Source organism: Tamandua tetradactyla, chromosome 17 (assembly GCF_023851605.1).
Source record: "Tamandua tetradactyla isolate mTamTet1 chromosome 17, mTamTet1.pri, whole genome shotgun sequence".
NCBI lineage: Eukaryota > Metazoa > Chordata > Mammalia > Pilosa > Myrmecophagidae > Tamandua > Tamandua tetradactyla.
Window position 1 is genome coordinate 73,844,516 of NC_135343.1, and position 24,872 is coordinate 73,869,387.

At 42.5% G+C, this 24,872-nt stretch overlaps 1 long non-coding RNA gene across 1 annotated transcript in view; it reads left to right on the top strand.

The window, feature by feature from the left end:
• Positions 1-19,044, top strand: part of LOC143661758 (uncharacterized) — an 85,152-nt gene extending 66,108 nt beyond the window's left edge. Inside the window, exons 2-3 of the long non-coding RNA XR_013164807.1 lie at positions 17,609-17,663; positions 18,942-19,044. This is a non-coding gene — a long non-coding RNA (uncharacterized LOC143661758). The remainder of the gene's footprint in view (positions 1-17,608; positions 17,664-18,941) is intronic.
• The last annotated feature ends 5,828 nt before the right edge of the window (positions 19,045-24,872 follow it).

Below are 24,872 nucleotides of genomic sequence, written 5' to 3' on the forward strand. Positions count from 1 at the left end.
GTTTTGTAGTTTTCTGCATATAGGTCTTTTATGTCCTTGCTTAAATTTATTCCTAAATATTTGATTCTTTTGATTGCTATTGTAAATGGAAGTTTTCCCTTGATTTCCTCCTCAGATTTCTTGTTACTGTTGTATAAAAATAACTGATTTTTGCATGTTGATCTTGTATCCTCCCACTTTGCTGTACTCACTTATCAGCTCCAGTAGCTTTACTGTAGATTTTTTCAGGATTTTCTATATACAAGATCATTTCATCTGCAAGCAGTGAAAGTTTTACTTCTTCCTTTCCAATTTGGATGTCTTATATTTTTATTTCGTATCTAATTGCTCTGGCTAGAACTTGCAGCACAATGTTGAATAACAATGGTGACAGTGGGCATTCGCGTCTTGTTCTGATCTTAGAGGGAAAGCTTTCAGTCTTTCCACATTGAGTATGATATTAGCTGTGGGTTTTTCATATTTTCCTTTTAACATGTGGAGGAAGTTTCCTTCTATTCCTATCCTTTGAAGTGTTTCATCTAGAAACAATCTCACTTTTGTCAAATCCCTTTTCTGCATCAATTGAGATGATCATGTGGTTTTTCCTCTTTAATTTGTTGATGTGGTGTATTATGTTAATTGATTTTCTTGTGTTGAATCATCTTTACATAGCTGGGGGATAAAACCCACTTCGTCATACTGTATAATTCTTTTAATGTGCTGCTGGATTCGATTTGCAAGTATTCTGTTAAGGATTTTTGCATCTGTATTCATTAAAGGCATTGGTCTGTAATTTTCTTGTAGTATCTTTATTAGTTTTAAAAGCATGTGAAATTTTACTGTGAGCATGTATATTTTATTATCAAAAAACAAAGTGAAACTATGAGGCTATTTCCTAAACAGACAAAAGAGAGAAAAGAAACCACTTCTTTCATCCTTTCCACACCATGCCTGCAGGTGCCTTTTCTAGGTCTCAGCTCCAGTGGTTGTGTCTTGACCAAGCTAGCATGAGCTGGGGTATGGGAGCAGCAGCCAGACAATTGAAAAGAATGAAAGAGAAGGCACAGCCACCTTGCCAGCCTAGGCAGGAGTAAACCTTTCCTTGAAGTCCTTCTGTTTGTCTCCTATATTAGCAATTTCATTACATTTTCCCAGATGCTCCCTCCCTGCCCCTGGACTGAAGCTGGAAGCTACCGAAGCAAACATGTCAACTGGGAATTCCCCCACTGAATGCCACAGGCTCTATCACTTCCTTTAGCCTTCCCTGGTCTTTCCCTGGCAAGATAACCCTTGCTCCTGCGCAGCCACACCCTGATGTCCGCCTCCTGCAGTTCTGCCAGGCCCTGTATTGATCACCTTGGGGTCCTCATGTCAGGCCTGCCTTTCCCTGCAGCATATCTTGCTCAAACATAGCCCTTCTCCCTTCACTCCCTTACTGGGGACCTATTCCCTCATCACTGTGCCCGGAAACTGGCTATTCTGAGGAATTAACTCATGCCCAGAGGCCAGCAGTTGGTGACTACTTAGTGTTCAGCCCCTCTATTACCAATTTAGGGGGACTCCTTCCCCACCCCATTTTAGCAAGGGACGCCTGCTGACTCAGTGAGGTAAAAGAAATCAACACATTTTGAACATCTAAATGCCATGCATTTAGTTTCTGCCAGTGGTGAAACTAACAACCTTGTAGGTGGATGTTATTGTCCCCATATTACAAAAAAGAAACCGAGGCTTAGAGGGCTAAAAGGAAGAATAAACCAAGAACAAGCAAAAACAGTTGTCCCATGTCATAATTGGTATTTGGTAAACTAAAACTGAATTCCAAGTTTTCTAAGCCCTTCTCTCTCACAGTTAAAGGTTAAGAGCTGCTCCCTTTAAAGCAAATGAGGCTGGTCTGTTCTGTCCCCCACTGATCTAATCCTGATGTGGGGGTGGGAGAAAACCAATGACTTGCACGGTACAACTAAATGCGTCCATCTTTTCCCTGCCGTTTTATTTGAGGACACATTATCATCCCAATCAGTGGCTAATATCTGCTGAAATGCAACTGAACTTTATAGATATCTGAATGTTTGATAACTTTAATGGAGCAAAATTAATTAGATAAAATACTTAGAAATTCTATGTAATCTAATTTTTTAATCATTTGAGCCATTAATTTTGTCCATAAATGTAATAGCTGCAACTGAATATTTTTGCTCATTCTTGCTAGGCGTGATTTATTTATTTACTTTTGAGGGTTTAATTGTTTCTTTGATGTTAAATATTAGGCTCAGACTGCCTCCCAAAAGACACAACCTACAATATCAGAAGGATATTAAATTTAAACGTCTTTCAGCTTTGGTAATCATGTGCTAGTATTCTGGAAAATTAGCTTAAAGCAACTGCAAACATGTGGAGTCCTGAGTCTTTTTCTTTTATTTGAGATAAAATAATAACCTAGACCCTGTGATGCAGCTTATTGGCCTCCTTGAGAGTATAATTAACAATACATCCTGGTATTGTATTGTTATTATATCTACATATCTACATCATGGCAATTGAATTGCAGGGAATTCACATCAAGGCTCCCAAATCTATTCCTCAGTGTCTGTTCTTTTGAGACCATTCACATCCTTTTTCTATTTTTCCTTTTAATTATTGTAAGAAGCAAAATCAATCTTTTTTGAAACATGAACCTTTAGAGACTGCTGCCCTCTATTCTGTGAACATCCAAGCAGTCCTTGCCACAATCCATACCTTCACTTGTCACGCAGGTCAGAGATGGACTAAAGATATTGACATTTTTAGAGCAAGGGCAAAAAGGTCCATCTCATAAAGTATCTATTTGTGTAACTGGACTGTGAAAGCATAGCTGAAGAGCGCTGAACCTGAGCTATGAGCATTTTGCTTCCTCAGTCTTAGAAGAAATCATCAACATATTGCATGATGTTTCTTCTCATGTTGGGCTATTCACAATTTTCTCTCGGTTTTCTTTTTTAGAGAATCTTTAGGTTACAGTATTAGATGTGTTCTTCATGGATGTAAGATGGGCAAGAAGGAAAGTTATTTCAAAGGTATCCAGAAGTCAAGGAGTTCAAAGGTATTTTTAGCTAAAATTATCCTAGGAGACCACGGGTGGGGCGGGGGTAGTCTTTCCTTGCTGAGCTAATTATGTGATTGTCCTGAGTAGATAGATCAAAGGGGCTTGTGTTTCATCTTTAGCACTGGCTCTTTCTAGTCCAGGCCCTAGAAGTGGTACATTTTAATTAACAGAAGGTCAAGAGAGGAAGCTGTCTTTCTTTGAGATTGAAATCTAACCTTCTTTTCTCTTTGTCTTGCCTTCTTTTCCTTACCCTCCTCTTCTCTCCCTAGTCCTATTTTGCTGAAAAAATCTTTGGAAAGTATGCTTAGGTGTATGACTAGTGCATATTTTTCTTAGAGGAGTCAGTTGTCTCAGTTGGGTTCAGAGAAGATTTTTGGTGAGTATTTCTGTTTGTCCCGTTCAGAGAAACCTTTCAAAGAGACATCCTTCCTTGCCCCCTCAGAAGTCCTGTTTGGATTTAATTGTACTGAGGAACACGTGTGGACTAGGTTCATTTTGGATTGATGTTTCTCTTGGTATTTCAGAACAGATATATGACTGAGACCATCTTCCTTCTTGCTTTGATAAGCACTATGTAATCTGATTAAATTGCTTTTCATATTTATTTTTTATCAATGCCATCTATCAATGATTTTCATTATCCAAGCACTCAAGTTGGCCCTTCACTTTTGAGAAATTGCCTCCCTTATCTGTCAAGCTTTTATAGAACATTGGAATTTATGGAGCTGTTAAATAAAATCTTTGGATCACACTGGGGCAAAAACGTTGTCAGAAAAGCATCACTGCAACTTAAACTTTTCCCTTTTTGGAGCTATTCTTTATTTGCTGAGGATAAACAAAACCAAGAACATCAGTGCTGGCCGACATGTTTTGGGTCACAATAAATGTTTTATCTCCTCTATGCTCTATTCAGCTCTTCCCCATGTTCACACACGTGATGTGTGTGCATGTTTGTGTGTGTTAGTGCATGTTATAGGCCTGTGCCGTCAATTCATAGCCACAAGCTACTATGGCTATTGAGCCCTGGATATACAGCTTGTCTAAATTAAGATGTCCTCTTCTTATAAAATGCACACTGGATTTTGAAGACTAAGTACAAAAGAATTGTTAATATTACTATATTATTAATATTATCATTAATATATTTTTTACAACCGATTGCATGTTAGAATAATATTTTGGATACATTTGGTAAAATAAAACATTATTAAAATTAAATTTACCCCCCAAATTAAATTTGCCTATTTCTTTTAATCTTTTAATGTGGTTCCTAGAGAATTTAAAATGACTTATGTGGCTAATATTATACTTCTCTTGGGCAGGATGATGTGTGCTTAGGAAATATTCTTAAAACCAGGATTTTAAAAGGATTTGATATTTCCTCTTAGGCATCTAATTTTTGGCTGTCATTATCATTGGGGGTATAATAAATCCAGTATGCCTTATTACAATACTGGAAAATGTTCTTTAAAAGACAACAAAAGTATTAACTATGAATAATTGACTCTACACTGCAGAAGGAAAGCATGGACTCCTTATTGCACATTTAGGATATGTATAGCATGTATAAATATGTACTTACTACAAATGAGATGTAGCTTATTTTTGATATTCCCATCCCTCCCCGCTAAGCATCGTACAGTTTCAGCAGGTGTGAGAAACGCGGTTTTCTCTGTCCTGTTTGTTCTATCCTCTGTCTCTCATGTGTCCATAGTGTTTTTATGCCATACCATTGTGCTCTAGGATGCCTGTTTCCTTATATAAAGACGTTCGATACCAATTGCAGAAATAATTCTCAGCCTCTGTCTGCAGCTGCTCACTGGTAGTATTTTAAATAGAACATCTTCAGTAAATTTCTACAGCTGTCTCTGTTTCCAGCCGCAGAGGCCTACTGGAGAATAACTCCGCACATCCTGCTCTCTGCAAAGTGCCCTCTTGGAGGTGGCATCTGGTTATGTACTTGATTGTGGCTTGGTTTTCTCTGCTCTGAACACTACAATTTTCCAAAAGCTGGCTGCCCCCCTCTATTTAGCATCTTTCCCCTTAAGCAGCCAACTTAAAAGTTTCATACCCCATCTTGACTTTTGGTAATATAGAGTCCAAAATGATATCGCCTCCTCAATTTGTGCAGAAAAACTTGGACTCTGCGAGCTTTTCTAGGTGTCATTATTAAGCATCTACCTCCTTCAATGGTCCCAAACAGTTTATTAAAATATTCATCTAATTAAAAACATCTCTCTTCCTAGAAGAGAATCTTTCCACTTTCCTATTCCTGCTTGAAGAGATCAAACAATACTAGGGTATTCCACAGCATGCAAAAAGTATGCTAGAATGTTTTAAAATATTTTCTTGGGTCAAACTGATTTTTGTTTTATCTTAAGCTAAGAAATAATAGCTGCAGGGGGTGTGGGGTAACATATGAAAAGATATGTTTTTCAAAAGTAAACAAAAAGTGGGAGTGCGAAGACTCTTGACAGGATGAGACAGCAGTGTCTTTCTGTTTTAATTGTAACTGCTCTGGCCTGTGTGCCTGGTTGCTGTCAGTGTCCTAAAAATGCCATTGCAGGGGCGCGAGGGTGGTTCAGTGGTAGAATTCTCTCTTGCCATGCAGGAGACATGGGTTCGATTCCTGGTCTATGCACTTCCCAAAAAACAAACAAAAATTTAACAAATGGTGCTGTAATAATGGGATACTCACGTGGAAAAATGATGAAATATAACCATCCCCCTGCCCCCACCATCATATAGCAAACCAAAAGAAAAAAAAAATGTTGCCCAGTCTGGGGCTCATTCCATTCACGGCAATTGATTTGATCAAAAGTAGCTGCTTGAAAGCAGCAGTCTGTTTCAGAGCACAAATATGAGGTGTGAGGAAGTCATGGAAATCCCAGGGGCAGAGCCCTGACCCTGCCTGCGAGGCATCTGCACCTCGGGAGACACCTCGGGCCTGTGTCCATCCTCTCTGTGAGCAAGGCAGTGTCTGCAGTGCCCAGGTGAGTCCTGACACTTCTCTGTCATTGTCCACTTGTCATAAGTACTAGCTGCAAATTGCTAATAGACGTCAACACTGAAAGGACAGTAACAGGCTTCAGGGAAAATAGTCATGCCCACATTGCGCTGCTGCTTCTGGGTGACTGGCTGGGGGAAGAGCCGGTTAAAATTTCCGGAAGTGGAGAGTAGTCCCCACATTCCTGCAATCTACTCCCCAAATAGCAGCCAGAGTGCTTCTTATAAAATTTTGGATTTAGTTATTCCTTGGCTCAAAACCTAATGGCTTCCCGTCACACTCAGAATAAATTCTCAAGTCCTTAACCTGACCTACAAGCCTTAAATAATCTGCCCCCCCCACCTCCTACCTCCTATCGTGCTTCTCATTGTGTTCCATTACATCAGCCACCTTGCTTTTCCTCACAAGTGCAAGTAATCCTGGGGGCTGGTGCGTTTTTGTTCCCTCTGCCTGGAACATTCCCCCCATTCACTTCCTTCACGACTCTGCTCAAGTGTCACCTTATGAATGAAGTTTCCCTGACCCCCTTTGTAAACTAGAGCCTCCCCCAGCCAACCATCATTCTCTTTTCTTTTACCCTGCTTTACTTTCTCCTATATCCCTTATCTGACAAGTTATGTATTTATTTATGTATCTCCCATAGCCAGAAGTAAGACACATGAGTGCAGGGAGTGTATTTCTTATGTTTACTGCTGAATCCCAGTGTCCAGCATGTGTCTGACAGATTGTAGATGCTCAGGGAAAAAACGTTGAATGCAGGAATCCATTTGGAAGGGAGGTGTGTATAGGTCAAAGCAATTACCAGAAGGAAGCTCTTGTATTAATTTCTTGATTGCAGGAAACATTTATTTTTCTCATTGAATCAATCATTGTATTTCAGAGCCAAACTCAGATGGGTGTATGGGAGTTGTTTCCCCCTTTGGGTTCCACCATTTTCCCTCTTTCTCCCTTGGTTTCCAGGTTTCACCAGCAGAGTCCTGTTAGGGTGAGGATTTCCCTTGAGAGGTAGCTGTCCATCTTGGTTGACAGTAGACCCCCTGGCTCCACAGGCACAGGCCAAATTAGATTCTTCATAGTGGTGCATCTCCAAATGCACAAACTTTCCTCCCAACAGTACCAACACACTTACAGGTGCTATTATGCTAAAAGATTCTTTTCACCAAAAGGAAGATGGCAGGAAGTTGCAGGGTAAAAGAGGGACTAAAAACTCCATCATGCCAAAGGAGGAGTGCTCTTCCATAAGGCATTCGAAGGGTAAAGACTTACATAGGGGGCATGGACCGTTTTGCCTGCATCCTTCATTGTAAGCCTGTCCATCTCCTCCCTTCCTACCTGGTCCCCTTTCTGAGGATAACCCATCTGCGTGGTGCTCACTCATAGGACCCTGCCCCTGTAGCCATTCTAGACCAGAAGGCACCTGGGGACTGTCCATGAGTCTGTTCTGGGGCACAAATGAGAAGGAGTTTGTCATTGGGAGACATCAGGCACGGTTCTAAAGCTGAGGCCACTTGCTGCTCCCTCGGCAGTTTTTCCAGGTACTATTTTGGATCTGGGTCTCAGCAGACCCAGCCTTGCAGATCCTCATTTTGTTCTTGTGCTCAGATATCAGCTCTCCCTGCTGTGCCCCAAGACAGCCCCTCCTCCTACCAAGGTCTGGGGCTGAGCCAGGATCACCAGTCTGAACACCTCCGTCCCATATGGTCAAACCTCCTTGGGAGACCCCTTGCATCTTTTCTTGCTCATTGCTCTTAATCAAGACTATCTCAATTACCAGAAATGTTCTACTCAAGTTGAACATCAAAGGGGAAGGAGGGGCCCTATCTTTGGTCTCCCCTGGGGGTCCTGGGGTGCCCATGCAGATTTTCCTACTCTCTGCTTAACATCTTTTTCAACTTTTTAATTGGAGTATAATTTACATAAAATAAAACATACAGATCTTAAGGATTCAGCTAGATGAGTTTTGATACCTGTGTAATCACGGGTGCAATTAAGAGACAGAACGTTTCCAGCACCTCCGGATACTCATGGTGCCCCCTGCCGGTTACATCCCCAACCACTGCGGGCAGCCACTGCCCCAGTTTCCATGATCAGTTTTGCTGACTCTAGAATGTCATATACATGGAATCATACAGTAGGTACTCTCAAGATCCATCCAGGTTTCTCTGTGTTTCAGTAGTTCTTTTGAGTGCTAAGTAGTAGTCTTCTTGTTTGTATAAGCCCTGATTTGTCTCTCTAGTCACCTGTTGATGGATTTCTGAATTATTAACAGTTTCTTGCTATTTTGAATAAAGCTGCTATGAACATTTTTCTGTTAGGCTTAAAGTGGACATATGTTTTCAGCTGTATTGGATAAGTGGATGTGGAATTGCTGATTGAGTGAGTAATTTGTAAGTTCCATTGAATGAGAATCTGCTGAACTTTTCCAAAATGATTGTATTTTTGTATTTTCACCAGAACATATGGTTGTTCCCGTTGTTCCATAGCCAGTCTGTTTAATAGTGGACATTTTAGTGGGTCTGTACTGGTACCTCGTGGTGGTTTCAATTTGCATTTCCATGATAACTAATGAGGTTGCGTATCTCTTCACGTGCTTGTTACCCATTCATATATTTTCTTTTGTGAAGTGTCTATTCGAAACTTTTGTTCATTTTTAAGGATCGGGTTTGCTTATTTTATTATTATGGAAATGAGGGCTGTCCTTTGTCAGATGGACGGATTGCTAATATGTTCTTCCGGTTTGTGCCTTGCTTTTTCATTTTAACAGTGTCATTCTAGTATCTTTCTTCATGTCTTTTCAGAAAGTCTTATGATAGCTCCAGTGTTACCTTTATGATTATTTAATTCTTATAGTATTGCTCAAAATTTACTCAACTATAGACTCCTTGAAACTGGGGCTTTAGCTTCTGTCCTTTGTATTTCTTCTTCCCACCTCATAAGCAGAGCCTGAAAACACTCTACTGATTGACAGTATTTGTTGCTTGATGGATAGGCTTCTGGACTGCCTCTGTAACCAAGTCAAGAGATTTCTACTCTTTCCTACTCAGTTGTAAGCCACTTTGCAAATATTTAGGACCTTCCTTTGTTAAGAAGAGTGCTCTAAAAATAATTGGTTCTCAAAAATTCTGTCCCCAAGCTCCACAAAAGCAGGGATCTTGGTCAATACTTGTCTTGGTATTGTACTTAACACAGTACCTAGCACATAGTAGGTGCTTAATAAATACCCCTTGCATGAAATGCATGAATATGCCCAAGAAGCACTTTGGCGTTGCCCTCACAAGTGCAAAGGAAAAACAATCAGGTCGTAAAATAGTTAATAGAGTTCAATATCTCTGAAAGTCATTTGTAGGAGGGAAAAGTCTGAGAAGGAGAGAGAAGAGTGCTGTGTTCCTGTCTTTCAGTCTCTTGGGTTTAATCTATTTTTCATCTTTGATTAGAAATCAAGCATTTCCTCATGTGTTTCTGATTTTACCTAGGTATCTTTGGAATGAGTTTTTGAATACCTATGGTTTCTGGGGTTTTACACAAGACATTTGCAGCTGTCAATTTCTGTTCCTACAATGTTCATTTGAGAGACTATCATTATGCATGATAAGAGCTAATTAGTCTTCTTAAATAACACTTCAGTGTCTCCCGTAAATCCAGCCATTTTAAACTAGAGCCATTTATTTTTCAAGAAAGGGGTCAGCTGGTTTTTAATTTGATCTATGGGACTATGTAAATTATGCAGAAAGGAACTTGGATTTCCATATTTGCAGCAACTCAAATAATAAGGTACCTCATGTTATTTCTGAGGAGTCTTAGTGACAGATGGCTGTCTTGTCCTTGAGTCTGCTTGACCTTTACAGTAGGATAATTGCCACATAATAAATATTATGTACCTGAGAGCAGCAAGCAGATTACAGAGTTGAAATTTAAAGCCATCTTCAGATTCCTACAGGGCTTATCTCTTTCACCTGAGCTTTGTGGTAAAGTCACTTTTTTTTTTTTTTTTAACATGGGCAGGCACCGGGAACCGAACCCGGGTCCTCTGGCATGGCAGGCAAGTGTCCTTGCCTGCTGAACCACTGTGGCCTGCCCCAAAGTCACTTTTGTTGGTGAAACTCTGGCTGTTCAGTGGCTAGTCGACTGTGAAAGGAGTTTAGATTAAATCAAGCCTCTTGTCCTTTCCCAGGCACATATTAACTTGCTTTTGCTTTCTTGGTAGAGTGCATCTGATGGTGGGGGCAGAGGCACTGGGTGAGGGACTTGGTGTATTGTCTTCGATGGATGAACAGTGCAACCTCGATTCCAACTTAGCCCAACTTAGGAACAAGTCCTTGATTACTTGTGTGTTGGGCTTTTGTGATTACTCCATCCTCTTGTGCTCGTCCCTGGTTTGGGTCTATCTGCTTCCCCAGGGAGCCGTGTCTGTCATTCTTGTACAGCTCCAGCATCTGTATTTCTACCTAGGCCCTTAATAGCTTTTCACAGAAGATGATAATCTACTTCAGTAGTTACTCATTATGTTTGTTAAGTATTTATGTGGCAAAGAGGGGCCTTGGCAACTCTGAAGGAGGCTGTGCTGTGCCAAAAAGAGACTCTTTTCCACCTAAACTTAAAGTAGGGATGCTTTGGGGCTTGGGGTGGGGGGCCGAGGTGGCCAGGTGTCCAGGAAGCCATGGCTCCCCTGTGTGCCCAGTGAGAGAGCCAGGAAGGAGCCACTCCTGTGTACAGGGTGCCCATGGGCTTCCACCTTCCCTGCAGTAGGAAACTGGGGATGGATGGTGGCCACCTTGTCATCTGCATTTGGGAGGTGGAGCAGTTTTTAGTGCCAGCCTCTTCTCACCGGGTGTGCTGTGACCCACTCACCCTTTTGGTCAGTTAGCCGTGGGATGAAGTGGTTGCCGGCCCAGCAACTGCTCCATCTGGGTTGGTAGCATCAGATGTGAACCAGGGATTTAAAAAATATTCCACATGATTACCTTCCTGCTTCCCGTGCCTTCCTTTGCCCCAGCCTCTCCATGGAGCAGTTTCCTCGTTTAACTGCAGCAGCCGTAGGAAAGCCATCATCTGGGAAGCTCTGTATTATTGTCTCTGCTCTCTTTCCCTCAGATATTTATAGACACGCAAAGAGGATATTATGCCTCCAGCCTGAGGTGTCTGCATAAATGTGGTGTTTATTTAATTATTTTATCCCAAGCCAGTCATCTTTGCCCTGCTGTCACAGAGGTCCTCCATTATTCTGCACTTATCTCACCATTTTTATGATGTGGTTCATTAAATGACAATTCTTACTCGTGGAGTTGGGCCAGGATGCTTCTGCAATGACTGATTTGCCAGAACAGGGAACATTCTAGAGAGATTTAGGGAAGACCATTTTTTATAGACTGGCTAATTGTGATGAATGTTTTGGGCCTCTGAGGAGTCAGAAGGGTGGAATCAATTGGGGTGGAAGGAGAGGAGGACAAAGGGAAAAAAGAAAACAAAGTAGGTCTCCAGAGAGTAGTGTCCTCTGTGGGGGCGGCAGGGGTGACATCATGGGAGGCTGTATTGTAAGGCCTGAAGTTCCATGTACTGCCTTGACATCTTGGAGCCTCATGGGCCCCAAATGCCTACCTGTGAGTTCCCCGGCTCTTGCCAGATATGTCCCCCACCCAGCAGAAAAATTTCCCCACCCAAAGTATATCCTCTATCAGCCAGACAAGCTGTACCCCAAATGCATCCCACTCAGTCCTCAGCCTCATGGGTTTCACCCCTCTGCCAGCCCATGGAATTATTCAGAGGAGTCAATCACATCCTTCCACAGGAACCAGGGGTCTCCCACCCTCTCATTACTACATAGCCTGCCTCCCACAGTTAGTAACTATTCACTCTGCTCCTAAGTGATACCCCCATGTGGTCTTGTATGGTGTGTGGTGTCCTTCCCCCCTGAGTTTTTGTGTGGTTAAAAAACCTGCTGTCCATTTCAGCTAACCAGTGTGGGTGTCATGGGTTTAGCCATCTTGTACTACTTAGGGGTTCCTCTCTCACCAACAGAGTGAATAGGAGATGGTCAAGTATGGAAGCCAATAGGGCGGTAGCAAGTTGGGCAAGGATCCCTAGAAAGTACAGTCTTATTTGGGGTCACTTTCTCCTTTGTCATGATTGCAGTGAATGCATGCAGTGGGAAGACAGAAGGCCACTCTCCCAGTTGGAAGGTGCAAGAGGGAGAAAGACAAAACATGAGAGGATTGCAAGAAACAAGAGAAGGGACACACATGATGGTAGGCAGAGGCAGAGGAGACAGTGAGGAAATTTCTCAGGAAAAGGAGCTGTTCAACCATTGGCTGAAATCATTTCAAAGGATGAGTGAGAAAGGGGAGTTAGAGGATCTTTATCCACAGTTTCGACCTTTGAGAGGATTTCAGTCCAGGTTTATTTCAGGAAGCAAAAACTACGTTATCTATTCCAAGGTTTTAGGAGTCCACAAAATCACTCACAGCCAAAAGAAGCAAAAGTCAGGAGCGACCCCTGAACTACAGATGTCAAGGTCAAACCATATAGCTGTTACCCAGAGATCAGGAAGCTGCTACTGCTGCTGCTACCGCTGCTGCCATCACACATCTGCCTGTTGACACCCATGGGGCTTGTGACCCAACTCTGGAATGTGAAATCTAGCCACCATCAACACCATGTCTGCTGGAACTTGCTCGTCTGCCATCACAGCTGCAGGAAGATGGCTTTCACCCCACTTGTGCAATCCAAACCTGATGTGTGTCTTGTTGGCAGAACCTAACAAGTTCCCTAATGCAGTGGAGTCTGAGAAAGGCATTGTATCACCATCAAGTCCCTGCAATATAGGAAAGAGGTAGATAGAAGGGGGAGACATGCAATGGCAATAGCCAGTACTCCCTACAGAGAACTGGGTGATATGGTAGCATCCCGCTACCCCACAAACCTGTGACTGTCTGTTCACTGTGTCCCAGGCTCCTGGCTCTTGGGACTGCACTGGATCCTGCTTTCTTCCAGGTTATGCCTCCCTGGACCGTAGCCTCTAGAGCCACCTCTGCTGATGAGAACCAGATGTCCACCCTGAAACATTTTGTTAACATATTTTGGGGGGCATGCTGAGTAAATCCTTAGATTATTTTGCAGTTGCAGCTGATTAAAAAGGCAGAATTCAATACATTTACTTAGAAGCTGAAAAATGTAGAAACATATGGAACTGAACCGTCAGTAACTGAGTACACATGTCTCCTCAGCCCTGTTTCCTAGAGCCATTTATCTAGTTCTGTAGTGGGCAGTAAAGGATTGCAATATATAGTTATTGAATAACTTGCTTAGGTTCCATGGTGTAGGCAAGCACCTTTGGAATAAGCAAAAAACTCAATTTAAAACTGATCCTGCTTTCACATGCCACCATTTCCTCATTTTACAAAGCAGAGGGTTCTGTAGTGAGAGTCTCAGGACAGGCATGGCCACCTTTCCATCCCCACCTCCTAGTCTATACTTGTTCTCTAGCTCTGCTTTTCTCTCACCTTTCACTTGTATCTCTCCATAGCCTTGTAGGAACCTTGTGAATAGGCCCGGCTCAATTTTCTAAATTATGAAGATACAGTAAATTTAGTCTCATTGCTCGAAAATGGTGAAGTTAGATTGTCTCCTGAATGAAAGCTGCTATGCCTGTGGTGGGCTCACTGAGCAAACATACATAGACAAAGGGTCAGCAGCCAAAGGGTGATTCATCTGGGCCTCAGTTTATCCAGGTGCCACTAGATAATGGTTTTCCTATTGAACCTTTAACCAAATTCTCACACTTTAGGAATATCTCTGAGTTTAAAAATTCCATTGTAAGTGGTGTATATGTATCCGTAGTGAATTTGCATGTTAATTCATAGAAAATTTGGAAAATGTCAAAAACGTAGGAGAAAAATCATTGACAGTTCCATCATCCAAAGGAAGTCAATATTGAATTTTTGGGTTAGAGGATTTATTTTTGGTAATGCGTCTCTTCAAACTTGCTCCATTTCCATGATGAACTAGGCAGAAAGCCAATTTGTTCAAATGATAATTACTTTTTTTTGTAATTAGAGCATTTGTGGGTTTACAGAAAAATCATACAGAAAGTACAGAGTTTCCATATTTTCCCTATTTTTAACATTTTGCGTTAGTGTGGTACTTTTGTTACAATTGATGAAACAACATTACTATATTTATTTTGCCATTAAATTTAATCCACTGTTTACATTAGGCCCACTCTTTGTGCTGTAGAGTTCTATTTTGTGTGTTGGGGAGCAGATTACATACATATAACCTAAAATTTCCTTTTTTATCTCTTTTCAAGCATACAACTCAGTGGTATTAACTACATTCATGAAATTGTGCTTCCATCACTCATCCGTTGCCAAAAACTTTTCCAACATCCCCAAAAAGAAGCTGTGCACCTATTAAACATTAACACACCATTCACAATTACTTCTCTCTTTTTTTCCAGGGCAGGCTTTCTTTTCAGCTGTATCATTGTTGATATTTTTCAACACCATCAAACGCTCACAGCCATTCTATTCTGACCTGCCCGCTTGCCTTGGCCTCACCCCAGGCCTGCTGCCGTCTCACTATTTTTCAGACCTGGAAGGCTCAGGCTGCCACTGCCTCGGAGCCTAAATGAAAGGGAACAAGGAGGAAAGACACAGCACTGTCAGTTACCATCAGGCTCTTTCCCCGATTTTCAGCCTTTCTTCTTTTGGGGTGCCTGAATGTCCCTGGAGCCCTAGGGACATTGCTGAGATTCTTCTTATCCACCTTAAAACAGCAAAAGCGAGTGCCCGAGTGACTGCCAGCTCCCTGGCCTTCCGTCACAGATGAAGGAACGGAACCCAGATCCCAGAGGCCGCAGGAGCCTGGCCCCAGCACCCTGAGCCGTGCTCAGCCCCCTGTAGGCTGGTGTAGCCCTAGAGTCTGCTCAGCCAACCTCAGTGAGGCCCAGTCTTGGTTCAGGCTTTCCGAGATGCTGGGTATTTTTTCCCTCTGCATTTTCAGATGACACTCTCTGTGCTCTTTATTGAGAGAGGATCTGTTACTTAAAGAGAGGATGTGACTTACTTAAGTCACAGGGGCTGTGTTCCTGGGTCTCATGGGGTCGTCCGAGTCTCAGAGGACTCCTCGAGAGTTGTGTGAGCCCAGTGATTCTGGAGGAGTGTGGTTTTTGTGTGTGTGTGTATGCATGTGTGCACACCATGTACACAGAGACTCTCAAGTGAAGGCTGAATCCTCTCTTGAAGCAGCATTTCTAGGAAATTTGAGGCATGCTTTTAAAAATATGTGTTAAGAGAAAGTCAGCCTGGGGATGATTTGCTTTACATTATTTATCATTGCTGGTTTTCTCTGTCTTAAAGTTGTCTTTCCTACCTCTGTTAGATCTGCATTTGCTTGTTTGGTGGGTCTGAGTGCAGCCAGAGGGTGGGGCCAGGTCTTCTCCTGACCCACGTGCACCACAAGCCCTCAGCACACTGCTGAGACCAGGAAGGTTTCAGGGTGAGAGTAGGGAGGCACTGGGGTTATCTCTAGACCAAACCATTCACTGCACACATTTGTTGCTACTGTCATGACTAATAAATGCAATATTCCTCAATTCATAGTAACTTTAGATATTGTGAATTAACATACTTAAGGTTATATCTGGGGGATGGGATGGAGGGTAAACAGTCTTATTTTTGCACACTTTGTATAGCTGGATGAGTTTTTTGTTTTTCTTTTCTTTTTTTTTTTTTTTGCATGGGCAGGCACCGGGAATCGAACCCGGGTCTCCAGCATGGCAGGTGAGAACTCTGCCACTGCGCCACCATTGGTGAATTTTTATGTAAGCATGCACCCCGGTAATTAGCATCCGCATTAAAACAAAGGGTTTCCAGTACCCTGGAAGGTTCCCTGATGCCCCTTCCTGGTCAGTATCCCTCCATTCCCACCCTCATAACCTCTACTCAGGTAGAAACATTTCACTCATTTACAAATGAGGTGACCAAGACTTGGAGACCTGCCCCAGATCTTACCTAACCGAAGTTTGCTTTTACTAGACCTGTGTGTTCTGGTCCTCCTGTTTACATTGCCATCAAATCCTTACTTACACCGCCCTCTCTTGTGTGACTAAGCACAGTGCAAGACTTTTCTTAGAGCCCAGAAAAAAAAAAATTCTGAAACCTTTTGGATTCTGGGGGTGCTGAGTTGGTGCGGGGGAGGATTTTGGCAGCCTTCTGCATCTGTCTGCCTCAGGGCGACCACCTGTGCAGATAGAGCTGCTGCCAGCCCTAGGCCTGCACACCTACGGCCAATTGGGTGCCAAGCTGCATCCTGGGTGGAGGGAGGGCACACAGATGTGTCTGGCTCCTGCACTTCTGGAGAGCCAAGGGCCCAGGGTCTCAAGACAGGAGCCACCTACCTCCTTCTTTACCTGCAGCCTCGTCCACCTGACCCTTTGTCCACCTGGGCATGTGTAACTCCCATTCCTACATGCCAACCTGAGACCCTGAGGTGTTGCTCCTCAACCCCTTGGAGCCACTCACTCTCAATCCCATCCCTTCCCTCTGCCTTGAGCTTGTTTGGTCACCAGGGTTCTGAGTTAGACCTGGAGGTTTTCCAACTATGCTTGTATATCCCCAGGGGCTGAGGAAGGCAAAAGTGAGCCACCCACTACTCTAGCTTTTGATCTTGTTTCAAATTACAGGTTGAACCTTTGAATATTTCCTGGCTCCCTCCCACCAACTGCCCTGTTACTGGGTTTTCCTTTCCCCTCTTTAAGGGCCCCCAGGGCATCTTGAAATATGGGGCCCACATCACCAATCCCTGCCTTTGCCGTGGTCCGATTTTGGACAGCAAGGAGCTGCTCTTCAGCTTAGGAAATGCGTGCATGGAAGGCAGGGGTAGAGGGATTCCCAAATCATAGATAGCATGCTAGAAACACCTGCTTCCCTCCAAATGTGCAAGGGAGAAAACTCTTGAATTATCTTGCCCAATAATTAGTTATAAAACTAACTTGTGAACAGACAACTTGAACATTGCTGCAGGAACCTGAGTATACGCACACACACACACACACACACAGACACACACAGACACACAAGACATACATATCCACACACATGCACTACACATTCCTAGTTGGTTTTCTTCCATAAGTGGAGATATATTTTATTGCAAATCATGTCTAGTTTGTGGCTTGTGTTAGGCATTCTGGCCCCAGGGGGTAATTGCAAGTAACAGAAAGACTGGCTTAGTATCTTCAACAGACAGATATTTTCCCCCTCATATTATGTTAAGTTGTGGCTTTGATTCAGGGGTTCAATGATAACTGGTGACTGTGATTAATTCTTTTGGTCTTATCTCATGCTTATTGCTGTATGGCTGCAAAATGGCTGCCCCAGCTCCAACCATCATACCATTCAAGGTGGTTGGAGTTGGTTCTATGTGTGCCATGCTGCACTTGTGAGAGAAGAGATAATATGAATTCTAAGTGCTGAGCACTGTGCTTACCAAATATTGTCTCATTTACTCTTATGGTAACTCTACAAATGTTATTTCCATTTTAGATGTAAAGAAGCTAAAGCTTAGAGAGATCAAGAATTTGCCGCCATCACCTAAATGGTAAGAGGGAGAGCTTGGACTTGTACCCAGTTCTCTTGGTGCAAAGTCTTCATCTTTAAGTTGTGACAGAGCCCAGATGCCAACACCAAGTGGAAAGTTGAAAGAGCCATAATAGAAATACAGAGAAAATGCTATGGAAATTTTGTTTGTTTTGTTTTGTTAAATAAGAGATATGTTCATGCTGGAGAATTGAGTGAGGAGGTGGTAAGTAGGCTGGGTCTCAAGCAATAGGCATGACCATGGCACACACAGAGGGGAAGATGTGGACTCCATTTCCCATTTGACTTGCTTAGTTTTCTATCCAGGATAATGACCTGCATCTTCATAGAAAGGATGCTAAGAAAACCGCCTACTTGCTCTGAAGAAGTCCTGTCTGCAGGCTGAAGCGAATTTCACCTTGCAGTACTCAGAGCTGTAGTTGTGATTGCAGAAGCACTGCCCAGTGCTTGAGAAATGGCAGAGGAGAGAGGACAGGAGAGAGATGCACACTAGCCCAGTTTCCTAAAAGGAGAAAGAGAGAAAGTGAGGAAACTAAAAGCCTCTTTGAGCAAGGCCAATTTGCAGCAAAATTTTAGAGTACCTTTTTGAAGAGATAAAATGAGCCAAATTAAACTAATTTTCTTTTCAGAGTACAACCTTTTGGGGTATTAGACTTTTGTGTGGGTTGTAGTTGATGGATAAATGTACTTATAGAACTAGAATTATTGGAATGGAGGCTCCTTGGTGATGTGCCCGGTGCTCTGTATTGATCTAGTTCTGTTTGACAGATTTTAGCCAATAATTTTGAGGAAGACATAAAAAAAAAGATGCTTTAAAATCATAGAAAGCACGATTTTGGGCGGGATACCTATGAGATGAATAATAAAATGAGAATTTCAAAAGAATATGACAGACAGGAGCTTTGGGCTTGAAGAAATAAAATGGAATATAATAAGGAATCAGATAATGTCCAAGCACCTAGATTCAGAAATTGAACTTTAGATGTATGGCTTCAGAAGTCCTGGCTGATCATTGTCACATGCAAAGGATATAGTTGGCCACAAGCCAAACACAAAGCCAAGACGAGTCAGCATTATCTTGAAGGACTGTGTTCTTTGCATTCTTTCTGAAGTCTCTGTCCCTTTAACTTGTAGTCAGTAATTAGACAGAGACTTCCTTAATGCCATTTTGAAGCCACTTCTTTTTTGATTCAGCATTCACTTGGTTATTGTAAACCTTTGACCATTTTCCAGAGTTCCAGCAAAGTTGATTCTGACAGTTTTTGCTAATTTTTTTCAGGGTTCCTGTGGAGACGTGGGCCCTTGGAGCTCCTTACTTCACCATGTTTGCAGAATTATAATTAAAAGGTGGTTGTCAGCCCTGAATTCAGCCCCAGTTAGGCCACATCTGCTCTGTCGGGCAGCCCCACGTGCTGGAAGCTAGCTGGAGGTGAGCAAGCAGGCAGAGCATCAGAAACTGATGGTATACAGCCTAGAACCACAGAGATTTTAGCAGTAAGTGATGGTTGCTTACAAACTGTGATGGTCTGACACCTGTAATTCCAAAGATAAAAGTAAGACATCAGTTTGGGTTCATTATCAGGAAATCTGGTAAAAAAAAAAAAAAAAAAAAGAGCCTATCCTATGTAGTGGTGGCCACTTCATCTCATGAAATGTTTGAGCAGAGGCATCCTGACATCTGTCTGAATTACTGCCCAGGCTATTCCTGAACTGGTTGGGGGGAAAGAAATGATGATCTGAGGTCCTTTCCCAACCCTAAGATGCAGTCATTCTCAGCCCTAAGATACAAACAAGAATGATTTTTAGCTTCTGTTGACAGTTCGGATTGATTTAAAAAAAAAGGAAAGTTCTGTCCAGTTCAACTCCTCTTCTTCATCCCCACTGAATCATGCAGACCTTCATCAGTTCCCACATGGACCCCTGAGTTAGTGCCCTGACTGTCCTCACTTTCTCCCATCTCTCCCACCTCCCATCAGCCCCCACAGTGTTCTGGGAGCCAGCTCTCTAAATGCTCAAACTTGATGATGTCTCTCTCCTGTACATAGGAGCAAATTTCAGTTCCTTCAGTGGAATACTAGGCTTTTATACTCTGGCCCCAGATTTCCTTTCCAGACCCGGCTCTTGTGGGTACCATCCCTCCCTTGTTGCAGCTCTGTCTAGTGGGGCAGACAACCATGATAGAGTGCGTGAATGTCTGAATTAGGGGGTTGGGGAAGCTACGCCATGGGGGCGGGAAGCTACGCTTAGGACTGCCTATGTTGCAGAAGGAAGTGACATTGGAGTTGAGCTTTAAAGGAAGGAGAGCTCATTAGGTGACAAGAGGAGAAAGAGCTGTCCCATAGGTACAGAGATCTCCTCAACAGTCACACTTTCAGAGATGACCAGGGTAGTAGCCAAATGGAGTTGTTTTAACCATATTTCATTTTAATATATTTATTCCATCTTCTCCAAAGTGTTCAAGATGCGGAATAGAAGATTTTATGTTCTATCCTGACTCATAGCCTTTGAACTTTTTCTCAGCAGAAAACAACAATGTATTCAGTGAAATTAAATTAAAAGGAATACAGAAAAAAAATTTTTTTTAAAAAAGCCCCAATGTTGGAAAGAGAGCATGCAAAGGTAACAGGAGAGGCTGGCCTTGTAGGGATTCACTCAGCGAAGGGTAAACAGCGAAGATGACACAGACTCTTGGGACTTAATTAGACCCTGGCTGTGCTTTCATCAGGAGATGGTACCACAATGAAGAATTGGAAAAAGTCAGCCAATTTTATCTTGCTGGATTGAATTATCTTTCCATCTGTTTAGACTTGAGGAATTAAAGCATGTATTCATCCTAAGAAACACCATGCACAGTCACGCCTCCAATTTTCACTGTTGCCTCTTCTAATTCAATGTGCAAAGATCAGTGCCCGATGCTTTAATTACTCTTTCCAAGTCCCGCTTTTGCTGAGAGTGACTTTCACGGGGAGGCAGCCTTGGCACAGGGGCCATTCCATGGTCATCATCACAATTGGTATCACGGGCCGGGAGCCAGACTGCTGAGACGCGTCTCCCAACTCTGCAGACTCTGCACAGGTCACCCAACCTCCCTGAGGCTTGGTTTCTTCATTTGTAAACTGAGGGTAGTAATACTATCCATTTTATAGGATCGTTAAAAAGATTAAATGAGTTCATATCTACATATAACACTAAAAATACATGGCAGCCACCTTCAATTTACCAAGAAGCAAACTGAACTCCTCTTCTTCCCTCCTAAACCTGCTCCTCCGTGGCCTTCCCCATTTCAATCCTTCAGCTGCTCAGGCCAAAATTCTTGGAGGCATCCTTGAGCCCTCTTTTTCTGCTCATACCCCAATTCAATCTGTCTGCATACTCTGTGGTTCTGGCTTCAAAATATCTCCAGAACTCACCACTTCTCACCACCCCCATCTCTACCACTCTGTTTTGACTCACCATCAGCTCTTGCCTAGATGATTGCTATCATCTTCCAAAAGTCCCCTTCTTTCCATCCTTGTCCACCTATAGTTTTTCCCAAGCAGAGCAATTAGAGCAATCTTTTAAAAACTTGCTGGATACGTCTCTCCTCTGCCAACATCCTGCAGTGTCTTCCCATCTCACCATCACTAGAAGTTGGTACTTTTACAGTGGTCCTCCAGGTCCCCATACCACTGTGTTCTATCATCTACTTTAGTGTCGCTCCTTCGCTCCACCCTAGCCATGGGCCTCCTTGTTACTTGAAAATGCTGGTTTGCTCCTACTTTAGGGTTTTTGCATTTGCTGTTATCTGCCTGGAAGGCTGTTTCCTCAAATAGCCACACTGATACTCACACTCTCTCCTCCATCAGGCCTTGCTCCAAGGTGACCTTCTCAGCAAGGCCATCTTTGGCCATCGACACATGTATCACCCACTCACTAGCTATCCTGATTCATTTTTATTCATATGATTTATTAACCTCTAATGCTATGTACTTTATTTTTTCAATTTTTCATTGTCTCTTCCTTATGAAACAGTGTTTCTCAGCCAGGGGACATTTGGCAATGTCTGGAGATATTTCTGGTTGTCACAACTGGGAAGAAGATGAAGGAAAGAACTAAACATCCTATGTTTGCACAGAACATCCACTTGAAACAAAGAATTGTACAGCCAAACCAACAGTGTAAATAGTGTAAGCTGAAATATAGTACTGTAAGTTCAATGAGAGCAGAGCTTATTTTCCTCTGTTTTGTTCACTGCTTCATGGCCAGCATCTAGAACTGGCTTGATATAACAGATGCTCAGTAAATTGTGTCGGATGAGCAGTGCATGGCACATAAGCAGCACCCAGGAAATAGTGGTGGTGGCTGTTATTTCTAATGGGTTTGGATTGTTTCCATGCTTAAGGTTTTCAAAAGGTTTTGGTCCTCCTCTTAAGACAGTGTGATAGAAAGGAAGAGTGTTGCACTTGGATTCAGAAGACCTGTGTCTGAGTTCCAGCTCTGCCTTTATTAGCTGTGTGTATCCAGCAAATCACTTAACCTCTCTTTGACTTAGTTTTTTCATCCGTCAGGTTAGAATAAACTTTGTTTTCCTTTTTATCTGGCTAGCTGATGGGATGAGCCAATATGACAATATGTAAAAGAGCTTATAAACACTGAATACATTTAAATTATTGTCATTATGTGGCATCAATTGCAAACTGGAAAACCAATTGACTTTATTGTGGCTGACACTCTTATATTGGTAATGAGGATCTTATTATTATTTGGAGCCTACTTTTTCCTAATTTGAGAGGGTTTCCATTTCTGCACATCTGGCATTCCTTCTTTAGACAGGTAACCTAAGAGAAGAAAAGGAGAAGATGTCCCTTTAGAATACGTTGCACATACCATATCTATTTCACTGAACAGCTTTTACATTTAAAAATTTAGACAATATGCTCAAAATCGTACTAATAAATTTGCTTCTCAGACATGCACTAAGGGAAAATAAGTAAAGAAAAACCTAATAAAATAGGGTTTGTTAAAAAAAAAAGGGGGGGGATTGTAAATCAAAGGCCTGGACTCAAGCAGTATCAAAGTTGCCTGTGAGTGCAGGGTCCCAGATGTTTGATTTGGACAGATGCGTTCTTGCAGTATGACTACATTTTTCTGAACGAAACATCAAAGGCATACAGCTATAGATGCCAGCATGTAATAATGTTGGCAAGCATGTCTTTGGAGAGCAGAAATAGCCAATGTATTCATGAGGCTGTTAGAAGCAAAGCCCAAGGGAGTATATTCCACTTCACTGATACTGAATAGCCACTCAAAACAGATCACCGAAAGTCCTCTGGCTAAAAATCTAAAACACCAAAGCGTGAGGGGCATGGCCTGGTCAACCACTTGATACAATGTATTTTGTTCCAGAAGTATGTTTTACAGTTTCACCTTTCTGACTCAGTGGGAATTAAACCTGAAAAGGCCTTTGGAAGGTTGTCAAATAAATGTAAATGTTATTTACCTAGAAACGTCATTCACATCTTCACCTCCTTTTTCTTCTCATTCAGGAGGGTCAATATTCTCTTTGAATTGTCAGTTCCTTCATTTATTCATTCACCAGTTATTTATTGAATTCTTTCTTGTGCTTGGGACATGTCCTAAGTTCCAAGACTTTTGCAGAAATCAAGACAAACACCCTGACCTCATGAAGCTTATAATCATAGACAATAAACAAAAAAGCAACCTAATAAAAAGTATAATTTCAGAATTTATGATGGGAAGAAACTAGGGAATGTAGGAGAGCTTAATTTTCTCTCAGAGCGGGATGAGTTAGAAAGGGATGGTCAGGAAAGGACTTTCTGACAGCTGAGGTTTGAGCGAGAAAGGGATTCAGTTGTGTAATGTGCTCGGGCAGTGGATACTTTCAAAGCATCTGCAGTAGGAACTGCTAGCAGAAGGCGGGCCTTTTGCCTGGAGCGTAATGAGCTAGGGGAGAGGCAGAAGGAGAGTTAAACATGTAGGTGGAGGCAATCACTCAGAACATCGAAGTCCATGCGTTGGAATGAATTTACATATTACGTAAGGGAAATGGGCAATTATTAAAGTATTCTAGGTAGAGGGAGTGAGATGATTTGAGTTCTGCTATGCGACCTCTCGGGCTGCCCTGCAGAGAATGGGCTATGGAGGGAGGACAGGAAGCAGGGAAACCAGCAGGGTCTGTTGTGCCAGTGCAGCAAGAGGTGTCGGCCACTTGAACTTGGGTGGCAGCGGAGGAGATGGGAGCACTGCATTGGCTTGGGATATACGTTGAAGTAGGAAAGCAGATCTTGCAGAAGAAATTGGCACAAATGACAATGGAAAGGGAAAATCAAGGATGTCTCCTGGGTGTGGGCTTAAGCCATCCAATACATAATGGGGTCTGTTATAGTGAAATTCAAGTGGCAGTTTGGCTAGGTTGTGGTGCCCCTTTTGGTCAAGAAAGTACTGGCCTGATTATTTCTGTGGGAGTATTTCATGGATTTAAACCATTAGTCCGTTGAGAGTATGCACAGTTGTTTACATCTACAGTCAACAAGGAGATTGCCTTCAGAGATGAGGAACGTCTCATCCAATCAGTTTTGAAGGCCTTAAAGGGAGAACCAATGATTTCAGCAGTCAGAAGGAAGAATTTCTTTCTCTACTTCAACCAGCCAGCTTCTACTGGGAAATGCACAGAAGCCTTTATCAAAGTTCCCAACTGGTGGCCTACCCTATGGAATTCAAGTTTGCCAATGCCCATGGTCACATGAGCCAATACCTATAATAAATCTCATTTTATATATGTGTGTGTGTGTGTGTGTGTGTGTGTGTGTGTGTGTGTGTGTATTCTGTCAGTTCAGTTTCTCTGGAAAACCTTGACTAATACAGTGCCATTTAGAGAAATATGGAAGAATGAGAGGGAGACAGCTTTGCAGGCATCCGTGTGTACAATCAACAACTCCATCTCACATGTGGAAAGTTTGAGATGCCCACTAGACATCTGAGAGAACAGGTCAGCACTTGGATAAAAGTCTTGAGTTTGGGGGCGAGGTTAGGGCCAGAAATAAAAGTCCTGGATTCATCATTGTGTAGGTGGTATTCAAACTCACCAATCTAGATGAGCTAACCCAGGGAGAGAATGTAGATATAGGGGCTAGGAGTAAGCACTGGAACATGTGCATTTAAGAAACAGATCAAGAAGAGAGCGAAGCAAAGGAAGCCATGGTAGAAGGAA